The sequence below is a fragment of the Rhinoraja longicauda genome, chromosome 1 (genome assembly GCF_053455715.1).
Source record: "Rhinoraja longicauda isolate Sanriku21f chromosome 1, sRhiLon1.1, whole genome shotgun sequence".
Lineage (NCBI taxonomy): Eukaryota > Metazoa > Chordata > Chondrichthyes > Rajiformes > Arhynchobatidae > Rhinoraja > Rhinoraja longicauda.
The window spans coordinates 44,561,219-44,574,980 of NC_135953.1; positions in this window are offsets into that span (position 1 = coordinate 44,561,219).

A 13,762-nucleotide genomic window follows, 5' to 3' on the forward strand; every position below is an offset into this window, starting at 1 on the left:
TGGAGTCATGCATTTTTGTAGTAGGAATAAAGACGTAGACTTTTTTCTAAATGAGGAGAGAATCCAGAAATCGGAGGAGCAAAGGGACTTGGGAATGCTGGTGCAGGATTCCCAAAAAGTTAATCTGCAAGTCGAATCGGTAGTAAAGAAAGCAAACTCAATGCTAGTATACAAGAGGGCTTGTATACAAAAACGTAAATGTAAAGCTGAGGCTCTATAAGGCACTGGTAAGGCCGCATTTGGAATATTGTTAGTAATTTTGGGCACGATATCTGTGGAACGATGCGCTGGCTCTGGAGAGGGTCCAGAGCAGATTTAGAAGAATGATCCCAGGAATGAGCAGGTGAACCTATGATGAGCGTTTGTCGTCATTGGGTCTGTACTCGCTGGAGTTTAGAAGAATGAGGGGGGACCTCATTGAAACATACAGAATAGGGAAAGGCTTGTATAGAGTGGATGTGGAAAGGATGTTTCCACTGGCAAGAGAGTCTAGGACTAGAGGTCATAGCAGAATTAAAGGATGTTCTTTCAGGAAGGAGAGGTGGAAAAATTTCTTTAGTCAAAGGGTGGTGAATCTGTGGAATTCTTTGCCACAGAAAGGCTGTGGAGGCCAAGTCAGTGGATATTTTTAAGGCCGAGATAGATTCTTGATTAGTACAGGTGTCAAAGGTTATGGGGAGAAGGCAGGAGAATGGGGTTAGGAGAGATAGATCAGCCATGATTGAATGGCTTAGACTTGACGGGCCGAATGGCCTAATTCTACTCCTATCACTTATGACCTAATAAAATAATGATTCACCCATTAATGTCAATGCCAACACCAAATTAGATAGGGGGACAAAGGAATGAGGCATCATACATGTATTTTTCAATTCTTCATGTATAAACAAAGCTAAATTTTGTTGTTGATACAAGGAACTACAGATGCTGGTTTCCAAAAAAAGATACAAAGTGTTGGAGTAACACAACGGGTCAGGCAGCATCTCTGGTGAATATGAATAGATGACGTTTTGGGTCAGGACTCTTTTTTAGACTTCAGAGTCTGAGAAGGGTCCTGACCTGAAAAGTCATCTATCCATGTTCTCCAGAGATGCTGCCTGATCCGCTGAGTTACTCCAGCACTTTGTGTCTTTTTTTGTTTTTATTGTCCATTCACAATTGCCTTTGAGAAGGTGAGGATGCACCACTTCCTTGAATTGTTGCATTCATTTCGATGAAGGTTTTCCATGAACCTTATTGGGGTGGAGGTTCTTGGGTTTAGAAAGGATCCCATTTAATCAATTGTGCTTACTAATGAAACCAGAAACTATTATCTGAATAATTTGTTCACATCAGTGGTAAACAATTAATTAACATTGTTGGGCCACAATAGGATGTTCACATGTTGTAACTTAAGGTGCACTTCTGATTCGGTGTACTTTAGTATTTATTAAGCAGATAATGACCTCCAGTGGTGACACAAGAGACTGCAGATGATGGAATATTGAGCTTTTTTGCTATAAACTGCTGGAGGAACTCAGGTCAGGCCGAATCTCTGGGGTGAAATGGACAGACAAATGTTTCGGGTCGGGGCCCTTCCTCAGATTATATTGGAAAACGGACATGTATGCAATGTTTTAGATGAGACTCACTTGCTATTCTCAACTGCCGCCACATGTGACGTGGGCTGCTTCAATTGACTTAAGACTGGCAGGCTGTTACTGGGATGTTGGGAATCTACAGGGAACCTGCATGGATCATTTACCTGGCCTCTCTGGCTGAATATGGTTGCAAAAGCTTCAGCCTTGTCTTTGGCACTCATTATTTCACTGAACACCTTTGGTCTTGGTCTACACAATCTCCCAGGCCAAATACTTGAACTCCCCTTTCCATGCCTATACTGACCTTTCTGTCCTGGGATTCCTCCACTATCAGAGTGATGTTAAGCGCAAATTGGAGGATCAGCACCTCATATGTTGCTTGGGCAGCTTACAACCTTACAGTATGAATATTGATTTCTCTAACTTCAAGTAGCCCTTGTATACCCTCTCTCTCCGTCCCACCTCCACCCAAGTCATCGTACTAGTTTCACTGTCATTCTGGTGAGTTTCACTGTTTGTATCACTCGTTATCACTTTCCCCACAGCTAACAATGGAGCATTGAGGGCTCCACCTTTCCTTGATCATTATTGCTGGCTTTGATCAGTTTTTGTCCATATCTTTCATTCATTTGTTCTACCCTCTCCCCTGATTCTCAGTCTGAAGAAGGGTCTCAACCTGAAACGTCACCTATTCCTTTTCTCCAGAGATGCCGCTGAGTTACTCCTGCTTTTCTTGTCGATCTTCGGTGTAAACCAGCATCTGCAGATCCTTCCTGCACAAGTTCGTCCAGTAGTTTTGTCTTTCGCAAATGACCTCCTGTGGTGAAATTAAGAACTGCGGGGGACCATGCACACAAAAGAACAAAAGCAAATTATTGACTCAGTTTGCCCCTTCATCAGAAGTTTATAAACTGAAATATAGACATTCACAAGATGTGGATATTGTTCATCTCTAATTGTCCCCAATTGAGAAGTATATGAATAGTCAACCATGTTTGTGGAGGGAGGGGGGGGGGGGGGGGTTATTCGTTCTGATAGATCATTAGTGAACAATTTTGTTTCATTGCAATATCACAGAGAATCGTTTTAAATTTAGATTTATATAATTCCTTGAATTTGAATACCCCCTGTGACATGATGGCATTGGAACTTTTCATCTCTAGAAACATAGAAACATCGAAATTAGCAGTAGTAGGCCTTTCGGCCCTTCGAGCCAGCACCGCCATTCAATATGATCATGGCTGCTCATCCAAAATCAGTACCCCATTCCTGCTTTATCCCCATATCCCTTGATTCCTTTAGCCCTAAGAGCTATATCTAACTCTCTCTTGAAAATATCCAGTCAATTGGCCTCCACTGCCTTCTGTGGCAGAGAATTCCACAGATTCACAACTCTGGGTGAAAAAGTTTTTCCTCATCTCAGTCCTAAATGGCCTACCCCTTATTCTTAAACTGTCATCCCTGGTTCTGGACTCTCCCAACATCAGGAGCATTTTTCCTGCATCTATCCTCTAAGAATTTTATATGTTTCTATAAGATCCCCTCTCATCCTTCTAAATTCAGCGAATACAAGCCCAGTCGATCCATTCCTTCGTCACATGTCAGTCCCGCCATCCCGGGAATTAACCTGGCGAAACTGAATGCTTCCTTTCAGTGACTGATGTACAAGCACACCCAGGTCTTGTTGTACCTCCCCTTCTCCTAATCTGCCTTCCTGTTCTTGCCACCAAAGTGGATAACCTCACATTTATCCACATTATACTGCATCTGCCATGCTTCTACTCACTCACCCAACCTATCCAAGTCATCCTGCAGCCTCATAACATCCTCCTCGCAGCTCACACTACCACCTAGCTTTGTGTCATCTGCAAACTTAGGAATGTTACATCCTCAAAACATTCCAAATGATTAGTCAAGCATAATTTCCCCTTCATAAATCCATGCTGACTTTGACCGATCCCATCACTGCTTTCCAAATGCGCTGCTATAACATCTATAATAATTGACTCAAGCATCTTCCCGACTACCAATGTAAGGCAAACTGGTCTATAATTCCCCGTTTTCTCTCTTCCTCCTTTCTTAAAAAGTGAAGTTACATTAACTACGCTCCAGTCTGCAGGAACTGATCCAGAGTTGATAGAACATTGGAAAATGATCACCAATGCATCCATGATTTCCAGGGCCACCTCCTTAAGTACTCTGGCATGCAGACCATTGGGCCCTGGGGATTTATCTGCCATCAGTCCAAACAGTTTACCTAACAACAATTTCTGACTAAAGTGGATTCCCTTCAGTTCCTCCCTCCCACTAGATCCTTGGTGCCCTAGTATTATCGGGAAATTGTTTGTGTCTTCCTCAGTGAAGACAGAACCAAAATACTTGTTTAACTGTTCTGCTATTTCCTTGTTTCCCATTATAAATTCACCTGTCTCTAACTATAAGGGACCTGCATTCGTCTTCACTAAACATTTCCTTTTTACATACCTAAAGAAACTTTTACAATCAGTTTTTATATTCCCCGCAAGCTTTCTTTCGTGCTCTTTTTTCCCCTTAACCCCTTTGTCCTCCTCTGTTGAGTTCTAAATTTCTCCCAGTCCTCTGTTTTGCCGCTTCTTCTGGCCAATTTATATGCCTCTTCCTTAGATTTAACATTATCCTTGACTTCTCTCGTTAGCCATGGTTGAGCCGCCTTCCCAGTTTTATTTTTTCGCCAGACAGGGATGAACAATTTTTGGAGTTTATCCATGCCGTCTTCAAATCTTTGCCATTGCATCTCCACTGTCAACCCTTTAAGTATAATTTGCCCGTTTGTCCTAGCCAATTCCCGTCTCATACCTTCCAAGTCTCCTTTATTCAAGTTCAGAATCCTAGTCTCTGAATTAACCGTGTCACTCTCCATCCTAATGCAGAATTCCACCATATTATGGTCACTGTTGCCCAAGGGGCCTTGCACAACAAGATCGCTAACTAATCCTTCCTCATTACACAATACCCAGTTGAGGATGACCTGCTCTCTAATCTGTTCCTCTACATATTGGTTTAAAAACCCCTCCCGTATACATCCCAGGAAATCCTCCCCATTAGCACTGTTACCAATTTGGTTGGCCCAATCTATATGTAGATTAAAGTCACTCATGATAACCGCTGTACCTTTGCAGCACCCATCCCTAATTTCCTATTTGATGCGATCCCCAACCTCCCTACTACTGTTTGGTGGTCTGTATACCACTCCAACAAGCGTTTTCCGCCCTTGGCTATTTTGCAGTTCTACCCATACAGATTCGACAGCATCCAAGCTAATGTCTCTCCTTGCTATTACATTAATCTCCTCTTTAACTAGCAATGCCACCCCACCTCCTCTTCCTTTCTGCCTGTCATTCCTGAATATCGAATACCCCTGCATGTTTAGCTCCCAGCCTTGGTCACTCTGGAACTATGTCTCCGTAATTCCAACTATATCATATCATTGCATTCAATTCATCCATCTTATTTCGAATGCTCCTCGCATTGGCACAAAACTTTCAGGCTAGTTTTTCTTATCACCCTTCTACCTTTTGCTTGTGTCCTCCATTTATGGCCCTCTGACTCCTTGCATTGGGCCCCATCCCCCTGCCCTGTTAGTTTAAACGTGACCTTTCCTGAACTCTCTTTCCCGTTAACTGCACGCATACACTTCCATGTTGTTGACTCCACTCCACCCCTCTCCCCCCCCCACCCCTCCCCCTCCACCCCTCCCCCTCCCCCCCCCTCCCCCCCCCCCCAACTCCTTAGTTTAAACCCACCTGTGTAGGTTTCTAGATCAACCGCTTAAAACTCAGGCTACCAGCCCAGTAATATAATTGTTGCAATGTCATATATAGATGTATTAATTGGTAAAGTATTATCATTTGTTTTTATCTTGCAATTAATTTTATTTTCTATAATGGATTGTTACGATATAGAATGCACTGCCTGAAATATATTTATCATTGTATTTATTATTGTTTCTTCACTACCATGTATACTGTTTACTCTGACCTTCATGCAAACAAGGAATTTCATTGCACCCTGGTGTATATGACACTGCTTCTTTGAGGGTAGCTATCTTGTCATGTTGGAGAGCCTTGCGTGTGCCTATGATCCAGAGAGTTAAACTGGCTGGAGATAGACAGCAGGGAGAGACATCGTGGAGTCCATGCCATTGAACCGAGGTCTCTGTCAAGGACCATGCAGTGGCTCTATGTGCAACAGTCTCCTCATGTTAAAAGATGCCAAACACAGGCATCCACTGGAGGAACTTACCACCTGCACATCGATCTGCCTCTTCAGCCACCTCAAGACCTATAGAAAGGATCCACCAGAAGGACAATCATGGACAACTTCTAGCAATGATGATGTAACAATCAACTAATCTGAACCTGAATCTGAAGAATATATTCAATAGTAACTTTCAAAAGGAACTATACAAACTCTTGAAAAGGATGCATTTGCAAGACTAATGATAGAGGAAGTGGGGCTAATTCAATTGGTCTTTCAAAGATGTAGCACGGTGACTTGGGTGAATTGAGCTGAAATATTTCACAATCAGAGGAGGAATGCGATTCAAGACTGGACTGGAGACAGAGTAGCAATATAATTTAAATATAAAAAGGTGAAAGGATTCACTTCCAGAGGAATTAAAGATAAAGGCATGAACGATAATTTATGCTAAATCATGGTTCATCACTCTTGAAATATTGTGGATAGTTTGGGTTCAGTTTCCTGGAAATTTGAATTTTGGGGTGTGAAAATCACATGCAGCACACAGAAATAAGGTTTAACTGGTATAAGGTATAACTCCCTCCCTCCCCCCCTTCAGAAAAATTATTTAATTGGTTTAAGAAAATGCATTGTAAATGTCTCTGCGGTGGTTTAAACTTAGAGATATGGGGAATTCTTAAATGATCAAAAAAGAATTGAATGCAGCATCTGACAATTTCCTGCACACATTTTGGAAAAGGCCATCTGCTCTTAAAGATGCACATGAGCAACATGAATGGTGTCTGCAACAGTGCAACTGCAGGAGAAGTGGAAGATGGAAAGAACTCTTGGCTTTGGAGTCGTAGAGTCATAGAGCTGTACGGGACGGAAATAGGTCCTACAGCCCACCTTGTCCCTGCTGATCAAGTTGGCATATTGGGCGAGACCCATTTCCCTGTATTTGGCCCATAACCTTCTAAATCCTTCCTAACCATATAGCTATCCATATGACTTTTTAAAATATATGATTGTGGCATTTAAGAGGCTGTTAGATAGGTGCATGGAAGTGCAGGGAATAGAGGGATATGGATCGCATACAGGCAGATGAGATCAGTTTAACTTGACATCATGAACACAAAGAGCTAGAGTAACACAGCCGGTCAGGCAGCATCTCTGGAGGCCATGGATAGATGATGTTTCGGGTCAGGTTTTTTCTAAAAAGTTGCTGGGTATATGAAACCGTGCTGGATGAGGTGGTAATGACAGAGACCATTTAAAAAAGTACCTTGTACCAAAATCCACCTGGTGAAAGATCAAACTATTCACCTGGCCTGGATCGGATGGTTTATAGTGTTAATTTCTATAATCTCAGAGAGTATTAGCAGTTCTGGTCTCTAGATTATGAAAATACATAGACCACTGGAAAAAACATAAATTATTACATTTATACTAGAATCAAGAGATTACATCCAAAGGAACAAAAATGGAGATGAACTGGCTTACTTAGAAAAAACTAAGTAATTGTGTGACCCAAGGTTAACAATCATCAGGCTATTATTGAACACTGCAAACTCCACCTAAGCTCTGAACTACAAACTGCCTTGGCTGCACTGGGGACTTCAGGCATTGTTTTGTTTTGTACTATATTGTTTATTTTATTTATTAAACTTTTTTTTTGTTTGTTTATTATATTATCTGTTGAGTATTGTGTTTACAAGTCTTTTGTGCAAGTAAGAATTTCATTGTTCCGCTTTGGTACGTATGGCAATAAAAAAACTCTTGGCTCTTTGCTCAGTTTGATAACATGGAAGTAAAGAATATCTTCATATATGTCAGCAAGTCCAGAGGTATACACCAGAATGATCACATTATTTACCCTGAGTCAATCCAGGTCATCTCCAGGTTGTGAATGCCTTACTTTAGTACATCCCATTGATATTCAAAAGTCCAATGTATATTGACATTGTTCCTACAAACGGTGATTTAACAGGTGTACTGGGCGAATGAGGACACATTGAAAAATTAGCGGGAGTCCTCTGCCACCCCGTAATGAACGTGAACAATTTGTTGCAAGTAGATGATTGTTTCATAAATTTAAAGTACAGGATAATTTGCATTAGGCTAAAGTGTAAAGTTAAGCAGCAAGTGGTGACAAAAAGCTGCAGCATGCATTTCCTGATGTTTTGGCTCAGAAAATTTGTAAGAGGTTATTACGTGAACATGCGTTCAATGTGGATTATATTGAAAATGTATATCTGTATATTGCAAGGGAAGTGTTCCAGGACATAGAGCAGCAAAAGGGAGGTTGGCCCTATTACCTGTTGCAAACTTAAGCCTGTGTTTGTCCATCCTTTAAAGAACCTTCAGAATCTTAAAGGACAGGTTTAAAGCACTTATGTCTTAAAAGTCATAGGTTTAACTTGAGAGGGGAAAGATTTAATATGAACCTGAGGGGCAAGTTTTTCTCGCAGAGGGTGGTGGATCTATGGAATGAGCCCCCAGAGGAGGTAGTTGAGGTAAATACAACAACAACATTTAACTTGCATTTGGCAGGTGGAAATAAGGGCCAAATGGGGCTAGTGTAGGGCATCTTGGTCAGTATGGACAAGTTGGGCAGAAGGGCCCGTTTTCATGTTCTATGATTCTATGAATTTGGAATGCATCTGTTCCGACCATCTGGAAATCCAACAGAATGTCTTTGTGTATAAAGACAATTTTGTGTCGGGACCCTCCAATGACTCTATTCCCCATTGGACAACTCGCAGGGGCGAGGGGCTAAGAGCGACCATGGAGACCCGGCATGATTCTCGCCCCTCACACCGTCCGTCAATACAACACAATACAATAAAATACAATGTATCTTTATTGTCATTGTACAGGGGTATAACGAGATTGGGAATGCGCCTCCCAATATCCAGCAATATCTCTGCTTGTGGACTGTGTTTGAAAATGTTGCCTATTTGCTTCGTTTTCAATACAATCATCAATTTACTGGCACTTTTAAACAGGCACAAATTCCTTCCATTAATTTACTTTCAAATTAGGCTGTTAAACACTACAACCACCAAATAAGCTCTGATTTCCTTTGGCTCCGATTGTTATTATTGTTTGTTTTTTATGTGTACATATGTGTGTGTGTGTGTGTATATACACACTAATATACACACACTCATTTTTTTAGGATGTAACAAGTAGAATGGATAAGGGACAGCCAGTGGATATGGTGCATCTGGACTTTCAAAAAGGTCCCACACAAGGGATTAGTGTGCAAAATTAGAGTACATGGTATAGGGGGTAGGGTATTGACATGGATAGAGAACTGGCTGGCAGACAGGAAGCAAAGAGTAGGATTTTTTTATTATTTTTTTTAATATTTTTATTAAAAGTACGGTAAATTACAATAATACAACAGATATATCTTAATACATTTTTTATACCGCTTCATTTTTTTGAGCTTTAAGAAAAAGATAGAAGTAAAGAAGTAAGGAAAGAAAGTGCGCAAGAGTCGTGAAATGCAAGAGAGTGTTGGGAAAAGAAAGCCCCTTGGAAAAGAAGTAGAGAAGGAAGTAAAGTAAGAAAGTAGACCCTAGAAAAGGAAGAAAAAAAAAAAAAAAAAGGGGTAGAAACAATCGCTCTATTATAACATTAAACTCCGCAGGAAGGGGACTACCAACCAAGTCTGTTTTGTTGTTTTACCTCCCGTTACCAGGTCCTGATACCATTTATTTATTTATTTCTTTGTAAAATTACTATTGCACCTCATGCTTGTAATAGGTCCAAAAACGTAGACCACGTCTTTTGGAATTGGTCTGCTTTACCTGCTAAGAGGAATCTCATCTCTTCCAAATGTAGTGTTTCAAACATATTTGATATCCACATTTTTATTGTTGGTGTGGGCGCATTTTTCCAGAATTTCAGTATGAGCTTTTTTCCCATTATTAGCCCGTAATTAAATAAATTCTTCTGAAACACGTTTAATTCAGGGTTACCTTCCGATATTCCAAAAATGATCCATTCTGGTTTTGGTACCAGTTTTATTTTGATTAATTTTGAAAAAATATCAAATATTTCATACCAGAATTTTTGGATTTTTGTACAAAAAACAAAAGAATGCGCTATAGTAGCTTCTTGACACAGACATTTATCACAAATTGGTGAAACATTCGGGAAGATTTTATTTAATTTAGTTTTTGAATAATATAATCTATGTAATGTTTTGAATTGGATGAGCGTATGTCGTACGTTGATCGAACATTTATGCACCTGTAGTAAATGATTATCCCAACTCTCTTTTGAAATTTTTATAGCTAAATCTTGTTCCCAGTCTCTTCTAATTCCATCTGTTGTGGGTATTGCTATGTTTAAAATGATATTATATAAATACGATATTAGATTAGCTGATTCCGCCTTTGTCTTCATTGCTTCATCCAGTAAGTCGGAAGGCATATTATAATAATCTTTTGTATATTTTTTCAGATAATCACGAATTTGAAGATATTTAAAATATTGGTTATTTTTCAAATTATATTTCAGTTGTATTTGTTGAAATGATAGTAATTTTCCCAATTCATACAAATCTTCGAGCGATTTGATTCCCATTCTTTCCCATTGTATAAATGATTTGTCTATAATTGATGGTTTAAACGATGGATTATTGACTATTGGTATTAAAAGAGATAAGTTTCTTAATTTTAGATTCTGTTTTATTTGTTTCCATGTTCTAATTGTGCTATGTATAATTGGATTTTTATTATAATTTTTATTATTCAGATTTATTGGTGAGAGGATAGTCGCTCCTATATTACTCGGGGAGCAGTCCCCTTTTTCCATTAAGATCCAAGCCGCCTGATGGGCAGAATTGTCCAGCAGGTGAATCATATTTTTAATATTTACTGCCCAATTATAATACATAAAGTTAGGGAGCGCTAGACCCCCCAACTCTTTTCGTTTATTAAGGTGTGCTATTTGTATTCTATGGGATTTATAATCCCATATAAAATTTGTAATGTCTGAGTCCAATTTTTTGAAAAACCTTTTAGGGAGATATATAGGTATTGATTGAAATAGGTATAGGATTTGTGGTAAGAAAATCATTTTTATAGCATTTATTCTGCCTATTAAGGACATCGGAAGTGTTTTCCAGAATTTAATCAAATTATTTAATTTCTTAAGTAAGGGATTATAATTGGCTTTAAACATATCCTGGTAATTTCTAGTAATTTCAATTCCCAAATATTTGAATTTTTCTGTAGCTATTTTAAAAGGGAATTTCCGGAGGTGTGTTGAGTCTTTTGGATTTATCGACATAATTTCACTTTTGTTCCAATTTATTCTATATCCTGAAAAGGATCCAAAATCCTCAATTAAATTTAATATGTTTAGTATACTAATTTGTGGTTTTGTGATGTACAGTAGTACATCATCGGCATATAGGGATATTTTGTTATTCGTATATTTTGTGTTATAACCATAAATATCCGAGTGTGTTCTTATTTTTTCAGCAAGGGGTTCAATTACCAAAGCGAATAACAACGGTGATAATGAGCATCCTTGTCTATTGCCCCTTGATAGTTCAAATTTCGAGGATAATATATTATTCGTTAATATTCTAGCCGTAGGTTTGTTATATAATAATTTTATCCATGCGATAAAGTTCTCTCCCAATTGAAATTTTTGCAATACTTTAATCATATAATCCCATTCTACTTGATCAAACGCTTTTTCTGCATCCAGTGAGATGATAGATAACTCTTGGTCATGAGGTTTATGTGAGTGCATTATGTTAAGCAAACGTCTCAAATTATTGAATGAGTGTCTCTTAGATATAAATCCTGTTTGATCCTCATTTATTAGTCTACTAACGTACCTGCTTAGTCTACTGGCTAGTGTTTTCGCTATTATTTTTTGATCCGTATTTAACAAACAATAGCTCTATATGATCCTGGTTCTTCTATATTTTTATCTTTTTTAAGTATTAATATAATCGTTGATTCTGCTAGTGTTTCAGGTAAGCTTTGCTCTTTAAAAGCATATGTATACATTTTCTGTAATCGTGGAATAACTATGTCGTAAAATGCTTTATAAAATTCATTGCTGAATCCGTCTGGTCCTGGTGTTTTTCCATTCTTTAGTGTTTTTATTGTGTCTTCTATCTCCTTCGAAGTAATTTGTGCTCCCAGTTCCTCTTGTTCCCTCAGTGCTAATTGTGGTAGGTTACAATTATCTAGGAATTCTGAAATTTTATTATTGTCTATTAACGTTTTAGATGTGTATAGATTCTGGTAAAATTGAGCAAATCTTTTATTAATATCCTTGGGTAATGTTAATAATTCCCCTCTATCTGATTTAATCTTTAGTATTGCATTTTCTTTTTCCCGTTTTTTCAATTGGCGTGCTAGAAGTTTGTGGGGTTTGTCCCCAAATTCGAAGTGTTCTTGTTTTATAATTTGAAATAGTGTTATAACTTTCTCTGACAATAATTTATTTAGCTTGAATTTCAATAATAGGATTTTATTATGTTTATCCATAGTTGGATCTTTAGCATTATCTGTAATTAACAGGTCCTTTTCAGAATGGCAGGCAGGCACTAGTAGGGTGCCACAAGGCTTGGTGCTGGGACCCGTTACTTAAAATATATATTAACGATTTAGACTTGGGAATTAAATGTAACATTTCCAAGTTTGCGGATGACACAAAGCTGGGTGGCAGTGTGAGCTGCGAGGCAGATGCAGTATAATGTGGATAAATGTGAGGTTATCCACTTTGGAGGCAAGAACAGAAAGGCAGATTATTATCTGTTATTGTCTGAAGAAGGGTCTTGACCCAAAACGTCACCCATTCCTTCTCTCCAGAGATGCTGCCTGACCCGCTGAGTTACTCCAGCATTTTGTGTCTACCTTGTATTCACTGGAATTTAGAAGGATGAGAGGGGATCTTATAGAAACATTAAATTCTTAAAGGATTAGACAGGCTAGATGCAGGAAAAAATGTTCCCGATGTTGGGGGAAGTCCAGAACCAGGAGTCACAGTTTAAGAATAAGGGGTAGGCCATTTAGGACTGAGATGAGGAAAAACATTTTCACCCAGAGTTGTGAATCTGTGAAATTCTCTGCCACAGAAGGCAGTGGAGGTCAATTCACTGGATGTTTTCAAGAGTTAGATTTAGCTCTTGGGGCTGAAGGAATCAAGGGATATGGGGAAAAAGCAGGAACGGGGTACTGATTTTAGATGATCAGCCATGATCATATTGGTTCGAAGGGCCGAATGGTCTACTCCTGCACCTATTTTTCTATGTTTCTATATGTATATATATATACACTCACAAAATGCTGGAGTAACTCAGCAGGTCAGGCAGCATCGCAGGAGAGAAGGAATGGGTGACGTTTCGGGTCGAGACCCTTCTTTTCTTTTTTGTTTGGTGTTAGTTTATGATTGTATGTGTTATTGCATTTTTATTGATTATTCTTATTGGTCATTGTTGAACTGCGGGTAATTTTTCATTTCACTACACATTTATGTGTATGTGACAAATAAACGATTATTGACTATTGACATATATATATATATATATATATATATATATATAAATTCTTACGCAGCAGCACAATAGAATATGTAAACAATGCAATAAACGAGAGAAAAAAAGTTCAGTGTGTATATATACACGTATATATTATGTATATATACACGTATATACATAATATATACGTGTATATATACACACTGAACTTTTTTTCTCTCGTTTATTGCATTGTTTACATATTCTATTGTGCTGCTGCGTAAGAATTTATATTGTTCTATCTGTGACATTATGTCAATAAAACTCTTAACTCTTGTCGATTTATTCACAAAATGCTGGAGTAACTCAGCAGGTCAGGCAGCATCTCAGGAGAGAATGAATGGGTGACGTTTCGGGTCGAGACCCTTCTTCAGTCAGTTTTTGTGAATAAATCGATTTGTACCAG